The sequence below is a fragment of the Zalophus californianus genome, chromosome 4, assembly GCF_009762305.2.
Source record: "Zalophus californianus isolate mZalCal1 chromosome 4, mZalCal1.pri.v2, whole genome shotgun sequence".
Taxonomy (NCBI): domain Eukaryota; kingdom Metazoa; phylum Chordata; class Mammalia; order Carnivora; family Otariidae; genus Zalophus; species Zalophus californianus.
The window spans coordinates 29,371,020-29,391,419 of record NC_045598.1 but is presented as its reverse complement, the minus strand read 5'-3'; the positions used below and the strand labels follow the sequence as shown (position 1 = coordinate 29,391,419).

The 20,400-nt window shown below is 53.0% G+C and overlaps 1 protein-coding gene across 1 annotated transcript in view; it reads right to left on the bottom strand.

Moving 5' to 3' along the window:
• Window positions 1-20,400, bottom strand: part of LOC113926883 — a 64,200-nt gene that overhangs the window by 15,074 nt on the left and 28,726 nt on the right. The window lies entirely within an intron of this gene.

The window sequence follows — 20,400 nt, the reverse complement described above, 5'->3', positions numbered from 1 at the left end:
ATCTATAAAATGGGTCCTACCTCCCAGGGTTGCGCTGCAGACTGAATGACGTCACCCACAATACAGGCCTAGTACTAAGTGGGCTCTTGTTAAACGACAGCCTCCTTCCCCACTGCCTTGCTCAGTGAATCCCCGAAACACTCGGAGAGAAAAGCTCCTCTGGGCTGGGAGGTGGGCAGACTTGTGGACATTTTCTCTCACTCCCATTTTCAACAGGCTATGAGCAGCCTGTGTGCAGAAACATGGGGCATATCCAACCCCCTTCCCCACCCCCAACAATCTGCTTTAACCTTCCTATCTCAAATGTCTTGTTTATTTTAATATCACCCGTTTCACTTTTCTGTGCATGCAAAAAAAAAAAAAAATTACAAAAACAGATTTAAGAGGAAAAGAAGTATTTCATGAGGAAAACTGTCTGCAGCCCTGTTTCTCTCTCAGGAAAAAGTGGCTGTGATTCTGGCATGAGAGAGGGAAGCTTAACCACTTCTCTTCACCACAGCTGCCAGGAGAAGTGCATTTCAGAGTGGAACAGAACCTCCAAATGAAACAGTATGTCTCCCAGCCAGGCGCTTCCTGTGCCCAATTCCGCTTGGCAGGTGACACCCCCAGCTCGAGCAGGGATCCAGCCCCGACATGAGCAACTCGCAAGACTCTCTGTTTCTGCCCACCTCCCGCGCAGAAGAACCAGCCCAGCCAGGCCCTGGCAGGCCACTGACCTCCAGGATGAGGCTCTGAGAGGGAAAGGAGATCACTGAAAAGGGGGTGGACCTGCCTGGCCAGTAGCCAAGGGGACCAGGACCCCTCCCAGTCCCTGAACATTCAGGGACCAGCCCTTTCCTCTCCCCAGATGAGGGAGGTTTAGCATAAAGATCAGATCCAAGACTGGCTGCTCAAAACAAAGTTCAGAAAACTCGCTGCTATTTCCCCTCTTTCAAAGGTGTCATTTTGGAGGGCTACTCTGGATGCAATCCAAGGGTTAAACTTCAGAAGGGCTCTGCCCCCCCCACCAGCACCCCCCCCACACAAAAGATGAAGAACTGAGAAAGCAGAAAATAGCACATGACCTCCAAATATGCACAACAGAGACTGCCCCAGGGCAGAAAGCTGGCTGGGCCAGGACGGTGGTCCCCCTCCCTTATCCCAAACCCCATACCTTTATTAATGTGGCCTAGTGACTTGTACTGAACTTACTGTCCCTTGAACTCTTATTTCCCTTTCAAATTTTTTCTAGTAGTCAAGACGGGCCCCAGCATTTATCCCTGTGACATTTCATCATGCTAAATTCCCCTCATCACTCCATGTTGTTGAGATCTTTCAGGATCCAGTCTTTCCCATCTGAACTTGGCTTTGTCGTTTTTCTCTGTTCTATCACCTCCTGCTCTTATAGGCCTACAACCTTTATATCTCCTTTTGGGTCCTTGACATACACTGGTCAGAACAGGGTAGAAGGCAGAGCCCCACCGCTGCCTCTGAAGACCTTCGCAGACTGACCCAGTGCCACCTCTATGAACATCCCAAGGTTGTCATTCAGCCAGATGGGAGCGCCCTCCATGCCCTCACAGCCATCCACCATGTCCTCGAGAGCAGGAGAGACCCTACCTCGTGTCTCAGGAGGCAGTGTGATATGACAGAAAGTTCCAGGCTTGCGTCCCCACCCCATCAGTCTTGGGAAAGTCATTTAACTTCCTGGATCCTTCATTTCTCATCTGTAAAATGGAGACCATCACCTCTCGTGCACGACTTGTGAAGATGAAGATCGTATATGTGAAGTAGCCAGCTCACAGCAGGTGCTCAGTAAATAACATACCCCTCTCCACTGCACACAAGCTCGTTTTCCTCACCCACCAGTCACGAAAGCCATCAGGAATCTGAAAGATTTGCCTGGTCTCAGTGAACCCAGGCTGGCTCTGGGAATCACTGACCTCTCTAAGTATCACAGATGTCACCATCCATACGAGGCCCTCGCACTAATCTGAGATCAGCCAAAGTCCTGGACCTTTTTTATGTGAACTCCTATCAAGGCAGTCTTCCCTTCCTGGATCTGTGCAATTGTTTATTATTTTTTTATTTTTTTTTTTAAAGATTTTATTTATTTATTTGAGAGAGAGAATGGTAGTGAGAGAGAACATGAGAGGGAAGAGGGTCAGAGGGAGAAGCAGACTCCCTGCTGAGCAGGAAGCCCGATGCGGGACTCGATCCCGGGACTCCAGGATCATGACCGGGGCCGAAGGCAGTCGCTCAACCGACTGAGCCACCAGGCGCCCCTACACAATTGTTTAAGTAAAACGGTAACAGTAGTAATAACAGCCTAATCCTTCCAATCCTACCATGAAATAAAAAGTAACTCCATCTTTCCTATGAGGAAACTAAGGTGCAGAGACCTTCGAAAGACCACACAGCGGGAAAGTGTGAAAGCTAAGCACAGCTCTGTCTGACCCCGAACACCATACTCTCAATATTAGACAATATTTCCTAAACGCCAGCCCAGGGGGCAGGGGAGCCTTTGTCTCTAGCCCTCTTGCACTCGTCCTTTTTGGCTTCCGCCGAGTGCACTTGGTTGAGCACCTTTGGGTCCTGATACTGTCAGCCACAGGGGTGGCCACGCCTCACCCCCACCTCCCGGCAGCTCTGTGCCCACCACCTTCACATAATAAAAGGGACTGGACTGAGGCACCAACCCATTGCTGCCTGAGACCGGGACCAGGGGGCTCCTTGTCTTGGCCCCAGGGACTGATCTCCACACATACACCCTAAGCTCCTTGACTCCTGGGCCCTTGACTCCCCCACAGCCTAAGCCCGGGGCCAGCCTGGCCCCTCTTCCCCAGCTCTTCACCAGGACCCAACCACCTGCTGCCCAGCCCTGACACCTCTGAACTGACCACTGCCTCTTGAACCCCCAGTGGCCAGGATCCCCACCTGCCCAAAGGGCACCCCAAGACCCCTCCTCCCAGCCACGTGTCCAGACTACCCAGATGCCAAGCCCAGCCACCCAGGATGGGGTGGCTATCCTCCAGCACTGATGACCAGCCTTCACCCCTCTGACTCCTCCCGGCCCAGGGGGCAGACTGGTTGCAGGGTGAGGGAATTCCCTAAGTTTGGGGCCCAGGCTGCCCATGGGAAAAGGAGGGAATGGACCCAGGAAGCTGCCAGGGCTGGGGCTTAGGCCCATGGCCACCAAGGGGACAGCCGGTCAAAGAAAGGACTCCTGGAGATGCCAGGGGAATCTATTGTGGGTCTGTGGGCAGAACCTTGATGATGTCCAGTCTTGGATGCCCAGAACCTGAAGCCTCTATCAGAGGACTGCCCTACAGGCCTCAGAGGATGGAGCTTTGGAGCAAACCCACCTGCATCCCAAACACAGTCACCCCACAGTCAAAAACACAGCCCCTTGACACTCCCATCCCACAAACACTCGCTTTACAAACCCACTCACAAAACACACTTTGCAAATCCACTCGGACAGAAGCCCATCCAGTCATTCAATAAACACGGGCCAAGCACCTGCCACCTGCCAGATGTCGTGCTGGGCATGGGGGATACATCAGTAGCCAAACTGGACAAAGATCCTGCCCCTTGTGAGGTCTCTCATTCTCACAGGGACACCAACGGTAAAAATGAACTTAAATAGGGGCCCCTGGTTGGCTCAGTCGTTAAGTGTCTACCTTCAGCTCAGGTCATGGTCCTGGGGTCCTGGGATCAAGCCCCGCATCAGGCTCCCTGCTCGGCAGGAAGCCCGCTTCTCCCTCTCCCACTCCCCCTGCTCGTGTTCCCTCTCTCTCTGTGTCTCTCTCTGTCAAATAAATAAAAAAATAAAAATAAATAAAGTGGAAAAGGGGTAGGAGGGGGTGCAATTCAAAACAAGGATGTCTTCACGCTCACGAACACTTCCACTAAGCAAAACATACCCACAGATCATTTCTCAAACTCACTGTCACACACATACACACTCACACTAGACTCACACAGAGTCCTCTCCACCGTGAAAAGTGCACTCACACAAACACACCCACACAACACACCTCCACATGAACGTGCACACAAACACACTCTGCGCGCGCGCACCCCCCAAGCCCAGCTTACTCAGAAACACCCCGTCAAGGTCACCAGAGACTAGAAAGGCGGAGCTGGTAGGACCCTCGGTGGCCAAAAGAAAAGGCAGGCCAGAGAGGGACACCAGCTTGCCCGAGGCCCGCGGCAGGCTGGATGTGACTCTGGCCCCAAGTTCTTTCCCATACACCATGCTCTCCTCTGTCCCTAGCCCACCGACCTCAGCATGCGACAGAGGTTCCCACACTTGTCAAAACCCACAGGCAAGCACACAGACCTGTGCGCAGGGACATACATGCAGACATGCACATTCACACCAAAACACAAGCCTCATTCCCCTCTTGCAGGCAGCGAGGTGGGGTGAGATTTGGACAGCTTCTCGCAGTTTTAGCTCATCCCCTTCAGTGAAGCTCAGCCTCTCACCCCCTCCACTCCCCCTGCGCATGGCAGCCGTCCCAGGCACCACTGCATTTCCCTGGATGGCATGCATGTGGTATGAAGGCATCATATGCGAATGGGTACACGTGTGGTTTGCAAACGGGGTGGGCACATTTGTAACTATCCATGCATGGGGGGGCGTTGCCATGTGTGAGCACCTTTATATGTATGTGCAGGTGCACGTCTGTGCACATGTGTGTGCACGCTCCCAGGAAGATGGAGAAATTTATCATCTAAATCTTGCTTCTCGGGGGGATGAAAGCAAAGCAAAGTTCAGGTTTAAATCACACCACCACGGGCAGGAGGGGTTCCCTCGCCTTACATGATTATCTGCGTGCGGTGTGCAGCGGAACGGACTGGCAGGCAGGAGGCGGTGAGCAACCCGTCAGCGGGGAGTCATTTGTTGTCTCCAGGCCCTTGGGACGTGCCGTGGCTGCTCCAGGAGCGGGAGACCCGGAGTGCAGCGGCGAGGAGCCCCTGCCCATCCCAGGTGCCGGGAGATGGGGGAGGAAGGGACTGACATCCGGCTCGAGCTTCCCAGTGCTACAGAAAAAGCAGAGACCAGGCAGGAACCTCCAGGCCAGAGAGAAGCCCAGGCTGGAGGGAGGGTCCAGGCAAAAGGTAGAATAGGTCCCAGGGCAGCCCCCACCCTGCCAACCTCTCGCAGACCAGGAAAACACCCGCAGGGCACACCCGCAGGGCTCAGGGAAGTCAGAGCCTGAGGCGGTTTGCCTGACTTTTCTCCCTGGGTCGGCAGCTCTTCCCCATCTCCATCTCCATCCCTCTCTCTTTGTTTTGTGTGATTGCTCTTTGTCTCTCCCTATCTCCCTGTCTCTGGGATTCTTTTATCTCTTTGTGTCTGACCCTTCAGGCTTCTCCCTCCATCTGCCTGTCTTGCCCACTTCAAGTCCCTCGATCAGCTCTTAACTTCAAGGCTTCCCTCTGCGGACCCCTGTCACCTGTGGCCGTGCTTGTGACACATCACACACCTCCCAGGGCATGTTTTCCCCCCTCGAGCCCCTTGTCATTTGGGGAACAGGCTGAGAGAGCCGGGACTGGAAACCCCACTGTACAGATGAGGAAACTGAGCCCCCAGAAACTAGGAGGCTTGCCCAACACCAGGCAGCAGGCATGGAATTAAAAATCCAGGTGTGTTTCCATTGTGTGACCACACCACCTGGAAGCATGAGCAGTTCTCCCCAGTACCCCAGACCCTAAATCGAAGAGAATTCAAGAACTCAGTGCCAAAAAACAGCTCATCCCCAGACCAAGCCCTGAAACAGCCTTCAACTCATGAACAGTCGTACAGAACATAACCACTGAGATGGGAGGCATGGGGCCACTGTGTGTCCTCCCACGGACGCCCCATCACCACCCGACTCTGCCCCCAAGTCTGAAGTATCTGTATGTCCCACATTCCCTGGGCCCACCTGGAATGGACAGGCTTCCTGCTTCTTGAGAAGGTGCCTCTCAAGGTCTCAGTCTTCCCATCTGTACAATGGGAACCGTGGGTCTTGCTCACACTGCTGAGCCAGGCCCCTGCACCTGAAACACAGCACGTCCTCTTCCTCTCTAGGGCCCCGATCCCTAAAAGACCTCTGACTTCAGCCACCAAGAGCCCTCGGCCACCTCTGAAGGATCCCTGTGCTCCCATAGGCCCACACTGGCTTTGACCACGTGGGCAGCCCGGCAGCGACCGCGAGGCTGGGGCCCCAGAAACCAAGCCCCATCTGCGCAAGGTCCACCAGCCTCCTGAAGCCTCCACCGCCGCCTCCAGCCCCCACCCAAGAGGCGTCAGCACCAACGACCCGCCAGGGCCTGCCCATTTTCCTTTCTTTTCATTGCTGGCTCCGTGCGCAGTTATAGAACCAGGTCTCCACAGAGTAATTTACTGGCAGAATCTCTCCCAGAATCCAGCTTGAAACCAAGCTGTAAAAACAGCTTCGAGTGTAAATAATTCATGCAGACAATATGACTTTTTTATGTAAATTCGGTGCATTAACCCTCTATTATAATGATGGACGACAGATAGGGGCGACGTTGCCTTGGTAAGAGCTAATGGATGGCCGCCATAAATTCACTGCACATTTTATTGTGTTGCTGGAAATTGTGCCTTCAGGCAATGCTGTTTACTTTTATGTAAAACTCTAGGTTCCCTAAATATTACAAATATTTTACATCTAGCTCCTCAGCATTTGGGCTCTGCCCACAAATCAAGCTTTCTCCATGTGAGTTGTAATTAAAGGTTTGTTGTTTTTTTTTTTCCTGGGACAATTATCTCCAACTATAAAGAGAAATATTTTTCCCCTTTAGATGTTCCGTCATTGACTTATTAACAAATCCTTTGAAGAAGGAGGTTGTAAGCGACTCGCTGTGGTACTTGGCACGAGTGGGTCGGCAAGAGAAGGGGCGCTGTGGGTCCGAGAGCTTAGTGGCTGGCTTTTATGTCTGCCCGCCACTCTGGTTTATTTACACATATGATATTCTGGGCCTTCCTCCCCTCCCCCCCGCTTCCTTTCTATAATTCATGACCACTTTAGCAGGGTAATTCCTCCTGCCACCTTTGCAAGAGATTGGCCCCTTGCAAGCCCCCTGCCCACGCTCCTCGGGGGGTGTAGACGGCGGGGCCTCATGCCTGCAAGGGTCAGAGCAGAGTCTTCCTAGCTGGCTGCCCATACACAAGCTGATTCATCCCTCTCTTGCCCCCCAACCCGCTCACAAGGCCCAGAGCGCCCGGGACGGAAACTTGGGTTTCCTGCATCGATTCCCGTCCAATCCGAAGTGTTGGAGTTGCCTTTTTGGCTCAGTCCCTGCCCAGGCAGAAGTCATGAGGATGCCACTGAGTCTTGCATGAGGTCTGGGAAGAGGAAGGCCGAGAGCCTCAGAAGCTGCTTAATGAAGGGAGGCAACAGCTGGAGCAGCAAACCTTCTTAAAAATAATCCTCACACTTGTTTATTATGGTCATCAATATTAATGGCCACTCTGTTAATATTCATATAGCTGCATTAACATCATCCGGAAGCTCCTGGGATCTCTAAGCACTTCTAATGGCATGTGGATTCTGCCTCCAGGGCCCCCACCTCTACACCTGTCCCTCCCCACGGGCATGACACCCATGCAACACAGGTCCCAATCCACCCTCCCCTCTGAGCGGCACCTGCCTTTGCAAAGCCAGAGCCACGTGGGATTCGGAGTCATCTCCAAGTCCCAGGGGCTCTGCTGTGAGGAGGGCACGGGCAGACGTTTCCTGCCTCTCCAAGGGGCACAGGAAGGTTCTGACAAAGATGGCTCAAGAAAGAAAGATAGTTCATTTCCCCCTAAGGGCTCATTTCCTGCAGAGTCAAAAAAAAAAAAAAAGACACGGTTAAAAACAAAGATGAGATATCATTTTTCACCCATTAGATTGGCAAAGATAATTATAATAATAATGGCAACAGCAGCGACGGGCTTGCTTCCCATACATGAGCGCTGTGCTTAGCCCTCCGTGCTGGCTCTTGCTGAATCTCCTGACACCTTCAGCTCTTACTGAATCTCCTGACACCTTCGAAACGCAGACTCTGCTTACCCTCTGACCCAGCAAGTCCATTTTAGGCATCATCTGCATGTTAATAGTTGAAACCGCTGCTCCCTCTAAGTGACACCCTCTTGCTGTTACCCTCCTCCGCAGCCACCTACCCTTCCCCCCTCCATCCCCTGACCCCGTCTCTTGCCCATTCATCTTCGGACCTCATTGTCACGCCTCAGAGAAGCCCTCCCTGACTCCCAAGTCTAGGTTACCTGCTCTTGTCTTACTCTCTCACAGCTTGAACTTTTCATTCATGCTTTGAGCACTTTTCCTTTGTACTTCGTATCACGTGCTTCTTGGATCATTATTTGTGTAAGTGCTTAAGACATAAGCTCATGGCACAAAACCGCTGTCTCCCCTGCTGGCTGGGACTGGATGTCCTGTCTCCTCACTACATCATAAACTCTGTAAAAGCAAGGACTGATCATGTTGTTTTACTCACCCTTTCGATCCCTAGCCCGGCCCTGGGTTGGCACACAGAATGCACTGGATAACATCTGTGGCGTGAATCGAACGAATGAATGAACGGGCGAATGAATGAATGAAATTCACAAAGATATATGCACATAGAAGTTCATCGCGGGGATATTTATAAAAGCAAAACAATTGGAGGAACACACATCACCATCAGCTGGGGGCTGGGTCAGTAAAGTGAGGCACCTCCATGCACATAATGCAGGCATTCAAACTGAGAGGTGGATCTCCATGTATTGATATGAAGGATGTCCATGACATATTGCTGAGTGGGGGGGGGGGGGGGGGGGAACAGGTGACAGAACAGCATGTGTCGTCTGATCTCACTCAGGGTAGAGCTGCATACGTGGAATCTATTTGTGTATATTTATGCACAGAGAGAAGTCTGGAAGGACGTTCACCAAAATGTTATGTGGTTATCTCTGGATGGTGAAATCTGAGGTGATTTTTACATTTTTCTTTGAACTTTTCCATATTGTCTGAATTTTTTGCAGTGAGCATATGTATCCTTTTTTACAAAATGATAAAACTGCTTTCAAAAGAAAAAGTATAGGTACGTTGGGCAAGGATGGGAGGGGTGCCTTGGGAGGGGCTCCATCCGAGGCCAGGGGGACCAGACAGAAGCTGGGGCCGGGGGCTGTCTCCCCTCTGGCGTGGGCTGGGCACACCCCAGAGGCCCCAGCAGAGGGACATTTAGGGCCAGAACCCCCCACCCCAGCCCTTCTCCGGGCACACCACGCCTGTCCAGAGTGGAGTTTCTAAATAGGGATTTCCACATTTGATTCTTCTGACATGCTTTACCGCCTGAGAGCTGTTTTGCAAAATTCATCGCGGTTTTCACAGGCTCCAAGCTTCCTGGGACCAATTCCATTCTGAACAATAGCAGAGTGTCTGCTTGTGGGCGGGGGTCGACCCACCCCAGAGCAGCCTCCCAGCCTCTGTGAGCAGGGACTGTGGGGCTGAGTGCCGAGGCCACGGCATGAAAATACATGAGCTTGCCCTTGTCCCTGTCGCCGCCCCCCTCCGGTGGAGGGGAGGGAAGGAGAGCAGCTGCCCCCCTCCCTACCCTCCGGCGCCTGAGGGGACTCTCCCCCCAGGAGGTGAGCGAAACAAAGCCCTCTCCAACATCCCTCTCTTTCTACCTGGATCACCTCCTGCGGGGGTCTCCTGACCTAAGAGCCACCTAAAGCCCTCAGAAGCTAATTGACTTGGCCAAGTCAGGGTCACAGGGCAAGATAATGGCAGGGTGCAAGATGGAAACCAGAGTTCCTGCTGCTTGCCCAGTGCATGCCTTAATTTTAAAAAGGCTTGGTGCCCCATTCCTAAGATCAATCCAAGAGGTACAGCAGCACGGTCATTACCCCCAAACGAAGCCACAAAAGACCCATTACTGGGCTCCCTGTCCTTAGCCCTGCCCTCCCTCAGTCAGTACCCAGGATGATTTCTGCACAATTTACTCACCAGCCATTCCTCTGCTTAAAAGGTTTCTGTGGCTCCACGCTGCCTATTGGGCGGGGGAGTGGGGGGGGGGGTGGGGGGGGATCTAAGCTCCTTAGCCTGACACTCAAGGTCTTTTGTGATATGGCCTCAGTAGCACTCCAACCACACCCATCCCCACTCCTCCCCCTGCACGCTTGCGCTCCAGCCACACTGAATGACTTCAAATTCCCCCAGCCTGCCCTGCCGTCCTACCTCCACACCTTGGCCCATGCTGCTCCCTCCCCACTTCCCCTGGATAATTCCTACTCATCCTCTAGGACCTGGGAGTCACCTCATCTGGAAAGTCTTTCCTAATTCGCCCCTGCTCCCAGGCAGATCCCATCAATCCATGCCTCCTTCAGCTCCCCAGACCCCTGTGTGACTATTCATTAAATTGACACTTTATTCAACAAGTATTAATTGACTACCTACTACGTACTGGCCCTTCTCATGGCCTCCAGGACGCATAGTGTGTGTTTCTGGAAGTTCCTTAAGGGCAGGAACATATTACCAGGGTCCAGCCTCATTCTATTTCCCAACTACGTGGTAAAGGCACAGAGCATCAGCCCCATTTCACAAATCAGAAAATCAGGGATCCCTTGGCAGGCTACAGGCATGGGCAAGAAGAGAAAAGAAAGGGTTTCCTAAAATGCAAACCTCACATGGCAACCCCCAACTGTCAGTGCCTGCCCCGAACTGCCATCCCCAAACATTTCACCTGTTCGCCCCACCTACAGGCCCCTGCAAGGGCAGTCCTGGCTCTCTCCCCTCCCTCTGCTACATTCTCCCACCTTCCTAAGCCTTTTATTATTCTTCCCAGACTCCACCTCTTTTCCTGATGGGCCTCTGCACCTGATTTTATCCCCTCCTATGACAATTTTCTGTCTTGTTCATCTTGGTCTCTCAAATGCCTGATACATAGTGAATACATGAATAAATGAATTAATGAATGATTTCTCATAGGTGTTGCAGCCTCAAGACGTCTAGAACTCACCACCCTCCCTCCAAAGAGAACCCCTTCCTTCCTCCTTCTGTGTCCACTCTCTCAGTGGACACCCACATCAACCATCCAATCACTGGGGCCACAGATCAGGTGGCACCCCAGCTCTTCCCCTCCACCCCCCCAACTCATTATCTAATCAGTTTCTGCCTGCTCTTGATTCTGACTCAGCAATTGCCTCCCCTTTATCCCCACAGCCTGGGCTCAAGGTTATCCCCCAGCGGCCGGGCCCTTGTGTTTCCCTTCCAGAACAGCCTCCTGCTCTAGTCCTTCCTCCTTGCAGAAGCTACGGCGATGCTCCGCTCCAACCCTCACCTTCTTAAAGGTCTTCACTGGCTCCCCATTTTCCTAGTATGTGCCACCCTGGATGATCTACTCCAGGTGCCCCGACTCCTGCCAGCTCGCTCCTGCGGGGTCTCCAGCCTGTCTACTCTGTGTCTGCACTCCTTCAGGCTGGCTCACCCTCTGGGCTTCTTCATGTGCTAACCCCTCCTCATCCTCCAAGATTCGCTCAACAATCACCTCCTCAGAAAAGCTTTTCCTAACCCCACCTCTGATCCCACAGCATCTCCTACTCAGGGCTGAGTGCCCTTCCTTGTGGCCCCCACCCCCGTGCCAACACCTATTCATGGGTTCACCTCCCCCTGCTGCACTGGGGAGCTCCTCGACGGCGGGGCGTCCAGTGCCCAGGGACTATTGATTATTGTTGTTTGGGGCACGGTAGGTTTCATTAGTCCCAGCTGACACACGAGGAAAGCCAGGGGCAGAGAGTTGGCGTGACTTTCCCAGGGCCTCAGAGCTGGCCAGCAGTGGAGTCCCAGCGTGACCCCAGCGGTCACTGTTTGCAGCGGGCTGTTCTTTCCACTGCATTACAACTCCCTCTCTGAACTGCTCTAGCAAGCATCTCACAAACGCATGTGCACACAAGCACACACACATTCACACACACACTTCTCCATGTATAGGAAAGCATATGGCATATCCAAACACATACAGAGGCGCACACAGCCCTCCTAACACACAGATGCACATACACAGATAGCGGACCCCCCCGGGCATGCCTGATGACCCCCACACACAGGCGCCTACACACAAGCACTCACCGAAGTCTGCATATGAACATGAACATACAGATGTGTGCACACAGTACATGCATGCAGAACCCACACGGATGCACACAGACACACACTGACATGCACCCAGACATACAGACAAACACGCACACCTACCCGGTCACAAACAGTAAACCGCCTGCAGGCACGGCCCACAGAGATTGGCCATATACACACATGCGTTCAGAGATGCACACATATAAATCCACCTGTGTGAGACCAGCGAACAGGCACACACAGACACAGAGATGCCCTCATGTACCCCATATGTGCCTTCATACGGACACAGGCCACACATGCGTGTGCACGCACGCACACGCACACACACACACACACACACACACACAGATATGCATACCCACAGACCTTCCTAAGAGGCAGCATAGACTTGGGCCGGCGTGCACAGAGACCGGTTAGTGAGTGCCAGTGAATGGCACGGGTCAAATGGAGCTGTCTGCTAGGGGCGGGGGGGGGGGGGGGGGGGGGGGGGGGGGGGCTGTCTGAGGTACCTTGGGGCGCTCACATTTTTGCAGCTCAGGAAGGCAGCTGACATACCAGCCCGGCTGTGATGGTATTTTGCATAAATGCTAATGTATTAATTACCATGTACAGTACACAGAGCTGCCATTTAAAAGAAAAAGTTAAGACTTTTTAATTCAAAAGCCCCATGCGGGGTGGGGGTGGGGGGCCTGCCCCACATGGTGGGTGGAAACAGGCAGGGCAGCCATGCCCACACCCACGGTCCCTGCACCCAGGTCCCCGCCTGTTGGGGGGGGCAGCCAGCCAGGCCTCTGCCTCAGGGGGCTTGGTGCTCTTGGGGGGCCATGAAGGCGCCTGTGGAGCCCAGAGTCTGGAAGAGGGGTGGGGTGTGGAGGGCAGGGAATGCCTGAGTTGACAGAGGTGTGGTCCTCTGGGGGGAGGGGGCAGGAGCCCATCAGGACTCTTTCTTCCATTCACTGCAAGACAACTGGAGTAACCTTTTAAACAAGTGCATCAGCTTCTGTCCTGGCCTGGCTTTAATCCTTTCAAAGGCTTCCCAGGGCTCCTGGAGTCAAGTTCACACTCCCTAGAAGGGCCTTCGGTGCCCGCTCCTCTCCTACCTCCTGAGGCCGCTGCCACCACCCTCCTTCCTCACAAAACACCTAAGCTGGCCGGCCCTTCCGCTCAGCGCCCCCAGGCTGCCGACTCCCGCAGCTGTCCCGGGGATGCCCCTGGACCACCCCGCCCCGGAGGAGCCCCCTCTCTCCGGTCGCTCTCCTCTCATCACCGGGGGTTTACGCGACCCTCTTTGTTGATTTTCTTTGCTCAGCACTTCCGGCCACCCCCACCGTAGAGGCAGCTCTAGGAAGCCGGGTGTTGGCAGAGCCTGCCTCATCTCTGTACTGCAGCCCCTCGGACGGAGCTCGGCACTTCGCAGACGTTCGGTTAACTGTTTGTTAAATGAGAGAATGCGCCGGAATGAGTGAGAGATGCCCTTTCCAGCCGGCCCCACTCAAGATGCGAACTCAGATAGGAGTGTTCTCTCCACCTGCCTGGCAGGATGGTCCTGGCTCTTCTACCTCGCACGGCGGGCTCATGTCCCAGAGCACCAGCATCCCGTGACATTCTGGAGACCAGTGTTGAGGGCCCCTGAGCCCTCCCTGCCCCCTGTCGCGTGAAGGGAGCCTCGAGTGATGCTTTAAGCAGCTGCAACAGGTCGCTCCTCAGCCTCTCCCTACGTTCATATCCACCATCTCACACGAGCCCTGCCATCGGAAGAAATTCAGGTTCCGGGCCATAGGCGATTCACCCAGAGTCCCACAGCTGGCCAAAGGAGGCGGGATTGAAATCCGTGTCTGATGCCCAATGCGGGGCTTCCTCCAGTGTACCACTAACCTCTCCCCTGCACCCTCGGGGATGCTCCTGGCAGCTGAGGCACAACAGCGACGGAAGGCCCCAAACGTGCCTCACGCACCACACCTCCTCCTCACAGGGCCAGGGCAGCCAAGGGGGTCGTGCCAGGCAGGCGAAGAAAGCACCTGGGACCAAGCAGGCTCACCTCCAACCACAGTGGATGCTGTGCTGCTCCATCCCTCCCAACCCCAGCATCTTCTCCTCAGGCCTAATCCAGGCCGCACCTCCATCATCTCTCATTTATACTCCTGTGACAACCTCCAATCCAGACCCTCAGATCTGCCGTCCACCCAAAGCCATCTTCCCTCAGCTCAAATCCTATTTCCCTCTCCAATGACTTCCCCACTCCCCACACCAGCTCCCCCTATTACTGCCCTTAAAGTGGTTTGTAAATGTGCATCATGGTTAAGAATACACACTGAGTTCAAATCCTGGCTCTGCCACGTCCTAGCTGTGTGGCCTTGAGGGAGTTACCCAACCTCTCTGTGCCTCAACCGCCTAATCTATACAATGGGCATGATCACCATATTGCCCTCAGAGGGGTGTTGTAAGGATGAAAGGAGTTAAAATGTATAAAGCTCCAAAAACAGTGCCTAGGATCTGAAAAGCCCAGATGTAAGAGTTTGTTGTTATTTGCAATTGGTTTTTGCAATTACTGGATTCCTGTCTTTCCTCTCCGTGAGATTATAAACTCCGGGAGGATGGGGCGGTTGTGCAGAGGCTGCTTTGAAGCAACTCCAGCCCCTGGTTCCCTGTAGCCTTTGTGCTACTTTCTCCCTTCTGGCTGGGTGTGGGCCCCGGGGGGGGGGGGGGGGAGGGAAGTGGGGGAGAAGAAGAGCATGCCCTCAGCAGGAAATGCTGTCGGCCTCGAGTTCCAGCCCTGATGGAAATGAGAGGCGGCAGCCAGAGAGGACTGCTCCCCGGGGAGGGCTGCATAGGGGCTGTACCCTGCAGAGCCCCAAGTTTCCCGGGAGCCCCCACAGGGCCCCAGCTCCCTTTGTCCCGAGGTCAGGAGCAGCTGACCAGCCATGGGGGAGTTCCGCTGTCCCGCTCCGGCCAGCAGTCCAGATGTGCGTGTTTGCCCAGCCGAGCCCGGGCTCTGAAGGAGCCTTGTTGGGCATCATGAAAGGGGGCTTGTGTGAGGCAGACGGCCTCCGCACCCCAGCCCGCCTGCCTCCAAGACAGCGAGCAGGAATGCAGCCCGCAGGAAGCCCTTCCTAAGAGGCCTGCCAAGTGCCCTTCTCGTGCCTTGAGAGGTCAGGGCCACTACCAGGAGTGGGTGCAACGTGCCAAGTGCGGACTAGATGTCTGGGTTCTGGTCCTTCCTCAGTTTCCTCTCCTGTAAGCTGGGGGAGGCCCCAACCTCTCCCTCCACTCGGTGGGGGTGGGGGGACGGTATGTGGAGTATGGGAAGCCTACAGCCTTGTAGGCAGAATAGCAGCGTGGCTAAGAGCTCTGGAGTCAGGAAGACCAGCAAAGAATTTTCACATCTGTGGACCTCAGTTTTTTCACCTCTAAATGAGGATCATACCTACTGCCTCCTGGGGCTGTCCTGGGGATGAAATGACATAATGGGAAGGAAGGACGGAGCATGTGCTGACGCAGAATAGGTCCTCAATAGCCCTGTGTTCTCGCTCCTTCTCTATTCACTGGGCTCCAAAACAGGGGATCTGAGGTTGTTGCCTGCACTGAGGGTGTGGGCTCCTTCCTCCCACTGTCCCAGAAGAAAAGCCACGGCCAGAGGCCCCCACGCCGGGCATGGTACCAAGCATCTGGGCAGCCTGCATGCCAGGCATAGGACTATTTCCAGGTAGAAAAGTTTCTGCTCCCCACCGTAGTCCCTGGGCACAGCTGGTACCTGGGCACAGGGAGTCTGGGATGTCCAGATACAGCCCATCCTTGTGGCCAGTCCAGCCCTGGGCAGCGCCAGGCCCTGCGTTCAGCTGGTTTGCCAGGCAGTGCCATCCCTGAACACAGCTGGTCACTGGGCAATGTTAGTCTCCGGACATAGATGGCCCCTGGAAACAGTCTTTGATCACAGATTACATACAGTCAGTCCCTGGGCACAGATGTTCTCTGGCATAATCAGTCCCTGGGCGTGAGTGGCCCATGCATCCAGCCAGCCCTCAGGCAGCCATGGAAGACAAAGTCAGTCCCAGGGCAAAGATGAGCCACAGACATAGTAAGTCCTCCAAGGGTCTCAGAGAGTAGGTGTTCCCCAGAGAACAGTTGCTTCTTGGCTCAGTTGGTCCTTGGGCACTGTGGGTCCCTGGGCATTGTCATTACATAGGCATGGTCAGTCCCTGGAGATGGCCGCTTCCTGGGCACAGTCGCCCCCCCGCCCCAGGGCACAGCAATCCCTAGGCATGGGCAGTGGTCAGTAACTCTGGACTCCCGTTGTTTCTCGGTTCAGTTGGTCCCTTGGAGACAGTCAGTCTTTGACCTTAGGACAAACTGGGCCCCAACACAGTCCCTTGAGATCCCCCCCTTGATTAACATGCTTAGACCCATCACCCCTCTCCTTTGTGGCCTCCATCCCTACTCCTAGGGCCTGAAGAACTGGGACCCACAAAGGGGATAGGAAGGATCCTCTGGGGTCCCAAGAGCCCTGGCATGACCTGCTTGGTAGCAGTTGGAGGAGGCAGGATAGGAGAATGGTGGGGAGAGAACCAGGCCGGGAGAAGCAAAGGACTAGCTCCTTCGAGCAGTTTGCCTCAGTGCACGGGTGGGGGTAGAACACATGGTAGAAAAGGCCCTGGCCTGGAGCAGGAGACCCTCCTTCTCTCTGCCCTCCCCTCTCTGTGTTCTCTAGATATACAGAATGGATCCCACAGGCCTGTGGAAGGAGCAGGGGTTGGCCTGCTCCTGAATGTCCGCCTTCCCATGGGGACAGGTGCTTGACGAGTTTCTTCTAGTTCTGAGGAATTCATTCCCAATCAGGTGGCCATCCCTGTTCCCTCACCAGTATACTCACAGCCTTGGGCATGGGAAGGGGGAGGTGGCCAGTCCCGGGTATTGTCAGTTCTGGGCAACCGCTGGTGCTGGCTTTCTGATTCTTCCTGGGTCTGATCAGTCCTGCAGCTCCAACCCTCTACAAGCCAGCTGGGAACAGAGCAGCAAGCCCCGGGGGTGGGGCTCCAGCCCACATGGAGGCCCCGTCCCCAAGCCTGTTTGGTACTCGTTCCCTTCAGCCCACGTTATTCTCTGAAGGGGGCATGGTTTCTGCAGGATGATAATGTGATGTGGCATCCCATTAGCCAGCACCTGCCCTTTCTGCCCACCTTCCTCCCCCAGCCCCCATGCACATCAATGTTTAATTGAATTGCCAGTGTAGTGGTGCAAGTCACATCTGTTTTGGGGTCTGGGAATGAAGTGAGCAACACTCGCCCGTCACCCATTACAGGGGGCACCACCCACACATGAACCCTGCCATCGCAGACAAGCCCATGCTCAGGGACCATTCCAGATCACACACTTGGATATCCCCTGGGTTTGCACCCTCAACAAGAAACCGAAGGTAAAGCTGACTTCTAGGACAGGAATGTGAGGGAAGAGCACGTGGCAAGGGGATTCTATAGGGACGGAGAAGGGAAATTGACGACAGGGTGCTCTGGCAGAGTTGGCCAAGCCAGGACTCCCCAGCTGAGGTCTTCCGGCTGCAGACCCCCAGGGTGCAAGGGCTGGCCCCTGTGAGGTTAGTAATAATCTACTTACACTTTCTCTCTCACTGGCATCCCAACGAAAGCCATTTGACCAGGTAGTCCAGGAGAAGAATTTCCACAGGGAGCCAAAAACCCTAAGGCTGGAGACACAAACAGACCTAAACTAGGTCAATCCAGTTCAGGCTGGTCCCAACTGGCTGCAACTAGATCTAACTGATCCAAGCTGGCTCGAGTCACACCAGACCTGTCGGGGCCAATTCAAAATGCGTGGAGCTGGCCAAGACTCAGTGAAGTCGAATCCAACTGGTTGTGACCTGCTCACACCACCTGGAGCCCTGGGAAGGCCAGCAACTCAACACCCACTTGTTTTTGTGCTGCCCTTTGCATGGTAAAGCTTTACATGTCCCTTCCTCTGAAAACTGTTTGAATTCTTTTGTGTTTGGTATGATTTGTTTTTATTTTAATTCCAGTATCATTAACATACAGTGTTATAATGAATGTTTTAATCCAAGCATCACATCACAGTTGGAGGATGTAACACGTATATCTTCCCTGCTATTAAGGTGATTAGTTGGTTAAGTGCAAGAGTTGTCAATAACGTGGGTTCAAGTCCCCACTGCACTTTCCCGGTTGCGAGATCTTGAGCAAGTTACCTACTCTTGCTTATTCTGTCTCTCGTGTAAAAAATTCAGCTCTTTCTAGGACTTGCCTCAGAGAGGACAGTTTTGAAAATTAAGATTATATATAGGGGCGCTGTGCCTGGCATGTAATAACCACTCAATACATAGAAGTTATTCGTATCTTATTATTATTCCTTGGCTCTGACCTCACACAGCACAGCCTCAGATGACCAAGAGTCAGAGTCCTACACTGCCGCTGCCTCAGTGTGTGAACTTGGATAATTCAATCGAGTTCTCTAAAGCCTCAGTTTCCCCAGTTGAAAATAAGAGCACTAACACCTGCCTCAAGGGTCATTTTGAGGATTAAATAAAATGAACCAAGCACTTAGCACCATGTCTGGGACATGGTAAACATGTCCCCCATATATATTAGCTATTACTGTATTAATGACCAACACTTAAATGATGTTAATTCTGTGCTACATGTTCTATGTATATTCACTCAATTAATCCTTAGAACAACCCTAAGAAGTAAGTTCCAGTATGATCCCCAATTTCAGCAGAGGAATCATGAGGCACGAAACAGATTCTGAAATATTTTAGGAAGGAAAGGAAATTGTGCATTTGTCAAGGTGGAGGGCAGTGAGAGATTGAGCAGAGGACAAGTTTTGGGAGTCAGATGGTGATCAAAAAGCAGGCAGGCTTTGAAGTCACGTCCCCAGCTCAGTTTCTAGGCCTCAGTCTCCTCATACCTCAGATGGGAATAATAATCATTATCTCAGAGAATTGTGAGAATCAAATTAGACACCATTTATAGCTTGCACATAGTAGGTGCTCAAAAATGGAAGTTCCCTTTCTTCTTTTCTTCCACAACAACATTAGGCATTCAAAATTGTTGTGCACGTACACAGTGACATTTGTCTGGGGTGACCCCTGTATAGCACACCATCTTCACATGACATCTGCCCATGTGTACTGTCCATCTCTAATGTGGCATCTGATCCAAGCTGCCTGTGTCTTATAGCAATACTATCTGGAACACATGGCTTCCAGGTCACCATGGCAAGGAAAAAGAGCTGGAATGTCACTCACCAGCTCTTCAGTGTTTCATTCCAGAATGTCACATATAACTTCAGCTCACAGACCACTGGCCAGATTGATCACATGGTTCTGCCGGGACACAAGGAAGCCGGGAGATATGAAGATCACATGAATTCAATAAGAAGTACATTTCTCTGGGGCGCCTGGGTGGCTCAGCTGGTTAAGCGACTGCCTTCGGCTCAGGTCATGATCCCAGGGTCCCGGGATCGAGCCCCTCATCGGGCTCCCTGCTTGGGGGGAAGCCTGCTTCTCCCTCTCCCACTCCCTCTTCTTGTGTTCCCTCTCTCGCTGCCTCACTCTGTATCAAATAAATAAATAAAATCTTTAAAAAAAAAAAAGAAGTACATGTCTCTGCCATAGGATGAAGCTATCCATCCCAGTTGGGCTGCATCATTAAAGGTCTAATATCCAACCCGAAGAAGCTGATGGTTCTGAGAGCTCTACTAGTCTCAAGCCATATCTAGAGTGCTACATCCAGTTCTAGGTGTTGTATTTTCAGAGATCCCCAGACACATGGGATTCCCAACAAAAGAGAATACCAAATCAAAGACGGGGCTTGAATTCAGGTCTTGTGAGGAAGAGTTGAAAAGATGTTTGGCCTGGAAGAGAAGAAGTCTCAGATATCTAGTTTCAGATTCTTAAAAAAGCTGTCATGGAATATAAAAGAATGAAACTACCCTGTGGGGCTCCATAGGCAGAGCCCAGACCAGTGGAAGTTACATGGACAAGTCCAAGAAGGACATTCGGGGCTGAGCACAGGAGAGAGTGAATTCCCTGTCCCAAGAACGTGCAGAATATGCAAACAGAGTCCAGAAAGCCATTTGGTTGAGATGCTATAGAAGAATTCAGGTATCTGAAGGAGTTGGAATAGACATCCAGTAAAAGTCTTTATAGATAGACTTCAGATGGCAGGGGTAGGGAACACAGCTCATTCAGAATCTAAGCTTAGTCTCATGAGGAATCAGGAAGGACGACAGCCCTCAGAGCCCCTGTTAGGTTAGGCTAAGC